Below are 4,921 nucleotides of genomic sequence, written 5' to 3'. Positions count from 1 at the left end.
ATGAGGTCTAGCTTTTGCTAGTTCAGCTTTGTAGATGCATACATTTCTCAAGTTTTGTGGAAGATGCAAGTTGTGTGACAAGATTGATTTTTTGAAAATGTATAATTTTAATGCTGTTTTAATAAATGTGTCTGCTAGTTTTACTGATTATTCTGCCTGTCACCTTGTGTTGATTAGAATGTAAAATAAAATTTTAATTGAACTTTGACCCGACCATATGTGTTTATTTTGTATTTGTCCAATGGGAGTTTATTGGCATTGGAATTAATTGGTTGGAATAAGAAATTACCTTCTAGAAAAAGGGTAATGTCTTCTTCAAATATTATTAATAGACAAATTGTATAGCTTGGCAAGCACTTTTATGGCCAGTGGGCAAACTTACCTTACTTACAAGGTAAGCAAACAAAGGCTGCTCAGCAAAGTCGCGACTCTTCTCTGCTCTGGCGCCCCAGTGGTGGAACGAACTCCCGACCAATGTCAGGACAGCAGAGTCACTCGCCATCTTCTGCAAAAGACTCAAGACTCACTTGTTCAGACTTCACCTCGACCCCGCATAGCATGACATAGCATTTTTTCTTTTCTACTATATCGACAGTGATATGTTGTGGTTGTGGCTTTGGACAAAAGCATCTGCTAAATGCCCTAAATGTAAATGTAAATGTACTTACCATTTGGCAAAGGTTGGCAAAGTTGGATTCAAACCCACATCTCTAGCTATTAAATCAGCTGCTGTAGTTGCTGTGAAGTTTGCAGACTTTCCATTCAAACGCCTGTTCACAGCGAGCGTCCATGTTTTTCCGAGCAGATGCACTAGAACTCTTTTAGATTGGAAGTCGGAAATACCCACTTGAAATTAGTCCCTACTTACACATTAAACCGCTCAGCCTTTCTAGACTCTCTGATTTTATTTTTGGCAGCTATATTGCCTTTTTTTGTGATAAGATTATTAAATTCTTCATATAGGGTTCCGAAAGTAAGCGCTGCTCCTTGGCTCTGAACATCGCTGCTCGCTCTTTAACACTGCTGTTTGCCATGGTGGATCGGTTTGATCTGTATTCGACCTCATGGCTGTGGGAGCTTGGATTGAGCTTTGTGGAACCACTTTAGCACTGACTGATTTGTTAGTTTCATTCAAGTCAGGTGTTCGACTTTAATTCCCACTGTGTCCACTTTATGGAAGAGGCCCCAGCTCAGCGATACTGAGCTGAAATCTGAGATCTGCTCATAAACAAACAAACAAGGAAACACATGGAAACCCGACATAAAACACGACCCCTCTCTCCATTATTGTATGTGAGACATATTTCATGTGGATTCATCCTGTAACCCACTGTAAGTCTGTCTGTGATCCCTGGAGGGGTCCTGACCTCCGGGAGGAGAACCAGCTGTGACGGAGGACAGCAGTCTGACAGCTTTCCTGATCTCTTCAGAAGCATAAAAGCATAAAGCATGAAACATCACTGAACAATGAATATGAGGGATTTACTCTGTGCACACTAACCTCAGAGTCGCTTTAATTAGACTGAGACCGTGACGAAGTGCAACACAAGCAGAAGCATGAGCAGCACTTGAACACCTCCCATAAATCTGCATAATAAAGCAGGTATGCAGCCTAATGGTACAGCAGCTCAATAAATCCCTGCAACAATCAAAGTGACACAGGTATAAACATTAACGACTCGACGCCACGACTTCAAAGATCCTGCCATGATGGACAGCTTAAACTTTCCAGTTAGGAGAACCAGTGAGCTGAGCTGAGAACATTTGACCCTCGTGTGGACGTGAGAAGCAGGTGGAGTCGATACCTCTGACATTAACCCGTCCTCTGGCTTTTTACTGCCCGAGATGTTCTGCCTCATTACAGATGACCTCCGCTCGTGGTGCACGGCGCCCTGCAGGTCACCTCCTCTCAGAGTCAGCACGAATCCTGTGAGTCGGCCAAATGTCTACCATGTTTTCCATTTTATTGGGGTGTGTTAGCCAGACATGTGACTCAAGCCATTTGGTCTTGGGCAAGTCAAGTCACTGTTTGTGTCAAGTCAAGTCAACTCCAGTTCTCAGGTAAAGCAACATTTTGTAACTTTTTCACCTTAAAATAAAAAAAATATTTTTAATGACTTGTAAAGGTGTGAATGTACTCTCTGTCTCAGCTACTCTGCACCGCTATCACTTGTTTCTGTGCTTTGTAACAGTGTGTAACACTTGTGACCATCATACTTTGTGGAGAGAATGTTTTCTTGTTTTCCCTCGGATGTCCTCCGGCTGCTCTGCCTAAACTTTCCGTGATTTACAGTTTCCTGAAAGCAACCTGTAACATCTAAGAACTGTAGCTACAAGTGAGCTCTGTTAGCGGACTCTGCTCGCAGCACCGCCGGGAAGTGTTGGTGTTTAACCCGCTATCAGAAGAGCTTTGGACCGTTGGGAGATGGAGGTCCAGAGCCATATTAGGCACAAGAAATGGAACCAGGCTCAGCAGACAGACACCAAGCTGGACTTGTTGCTGCTGAATAGTCAGTAATATTAGCTGCTTGCTAAGTTTTATGTCTTGTGATGCACTTGTTTTCAACTCATTCGCCAAATCAGCCCATTTCAACTGAGGTTTAACAGAGTTTTCAAGACATAACATTGTTGAGACGTGCTGAGTTGTGTTTGTAGTTAGCATGTAACAATAGATTGTTGTCAGATTGTTACAGAAACCTGGGATTTGAATTCATGACAGTTGTGTTGCACTGAAAAAAAGTAGAAGGTGCAAAATTGTACAAAATAGGAATTCCGGCATAATGTTGCTTTAAGGCTAGTCGAGTCACCTTATTCCCATCAAGATACTTCAGTCTTACCTGCAGTATCCAGTCTGTATATAAAGAAAAGACAAGTCAAGTCATCAAAACAGTGGCTTGAGTCGACTTGAGTCCAAGTTACAGTACAATGGTGCTGGCATACTTGCATTTGCTTATTAGCACTAGACACACATTTGAGGCTGATGGGAAAGTCATTAGTTTTGGCAGAAATTTAGTCATGATGCAAAGAATCTTAAAAAAATAAGATTTTTACTTGATGATGGAGACGATCACCAGAGTACGATACATCAAATTTTAATGTCCAGGCAGAGGTAGAGCAGGTAGGTCAGTAGTCCAGTCAATGGAGGGTCGCTGGTTTGATTCTCCCAGCTGCACATCCTTGAGCAAGATACTGAACCCCAAATTGCTCCTTATGAGCAGGTCGACACCTTGCATGGCAGCCTCTGCCATCAGTGTGTTAATGTGACAAGTGTTGTAAAGTGCTTTGAGCGGTCAGTAAACTGGAAAAGAGGGTCATTAGGTTTAGTAAGCTTCATGCTCTCTGGACCATTCAGGTCTGTACAAAACTTTGTGGCAATCCAGCCAACATTTTCAGAAGTGGTGGACGATGACTGTGACTGTCACAGGGCCAGTCTGTGGACGGCCACATGGCTAAAAATGATCCACTGGTATGTTGATGTCATAACCCACTGAGTCACATTCCTGCCTCTGATCATTAAAACTGGTTTCCCTTCTCAGTCTTTGTGCCATCATAACCATAACTTCTTCTGTAGCATGCCAAGCTACAAAAGTGTGAAACTTTCACTTCCTCTGTGTGAACGAGGCGAGTTTGGATTATTTTGGACAGAGCGGATCACACAGCCAACTCAGATCAAAGCCACCACATTGGAGCAGCTCGTTCATCGCTCAGCCCTGACAGTGTATCAGACCTGTCAGAGTATAAACACGACCACAGAGGCAAAATATTTCCTCCTAACTCCAAACACCAGCCCGTCCATGCATCATCTGTCAGTGAGCAGAGCTGCACCACATGTACGGTACGCTCAGTCAACACGTGCACTGCAGACTGCTCCGCTCATTCTCATGGACATCAAACAATGCAAGAATGTCACAATTACACAGAGCTGGCGCTACCATATTTCAAGAGAGCCTTTCGGATGAAGGAGATGAGTCATTAGAACGTGCAGCTGCCGCCATCTGGGTTCAATCAGCAGCCGAGGTCGGGACACAAAGGTTGTTTCTATTGGATAAAAATCTGACAATACGCTCAAAAGCAGAATCTCACATCCTACTCTGGGGGCATTCAGTACACAATCAGAGGAGAATAAGGGAAAGAAAAGTGAGGAGATGTGATTTTGTTTTTTACTGAGTGCATGAAACAACTGAAGATGAAGTATACAGGGAGAAGGAGGTCTTCTGATCTGTCAAATGCCCCTCAAATTCACAATTGAAAGCAAGGGAGTTAAGAATGGTGGATAGATCGATTTCATATTATTTCTTCAGTTAATTGTTTAGTTTTTAATATAATACAAAATGTAGCGGGTCTGATCTTGTCAGTTAAAGCACCTTCTCAGCAGCAGAGATGATTAAACCGCTGGGTTTACCTGCACAGGTGTTTTCACATTTTGACTGATTAGACCTCTCCTCATGTGGACACGTGTTTGATTGATTGACATTTCTCTCACTGTGTTGTCAGTTTTGGGTATGTGTGAAGAGCTTTTAGGAAGATCATTCAGTACCTTTTAATGAATTAATTACTTGTCAGATTGCATTTGAGGTAAGCAGAGGTCAATGAATCATTTCACATTAATAACCTAGCTCTGTGAGTGTCAGAAAATGTCTCAATGATCATCATCAGTCAGCTCACTCATAAATCCCTTAAAAGCCTCTTAACAACTTTTTGATGGGTTACCATGAAAGTTTGAACTGTCCCCATCAGAATTAAAGTATGTAGGATTAAAGTATGTAGGAATTTAGTTAGAAATATTGAATTATATCCATTAACATAACGTGAAGAAATGACAGTTTTGACATCATGGTGTCTATTTATTGTGCCCTCTGCCCGTCCCAGTCAAAACCTCCTGTGATAGCCTTCTCTCCGGTATCAACCAAATATCACTCTC

The sequence above is a fragment of the Pagrus major genome, chromosome 22 (genome assembly GCF_040436345.1).
Source record: "Pagrus major chromosome 22, Pma_NU_1.0".
In the NCBI taxonomy this organism is placed as follows: Eukaryota; Metazoa; Chordata; class Actinopteri; order Spariformes; family Sparidae; genus Pagrus; species Pagrus major.
The sequence above is the reverse complement of the archived record's forward strand: the minus strand, read 5'-3'. Positions refer to the sequence as shown.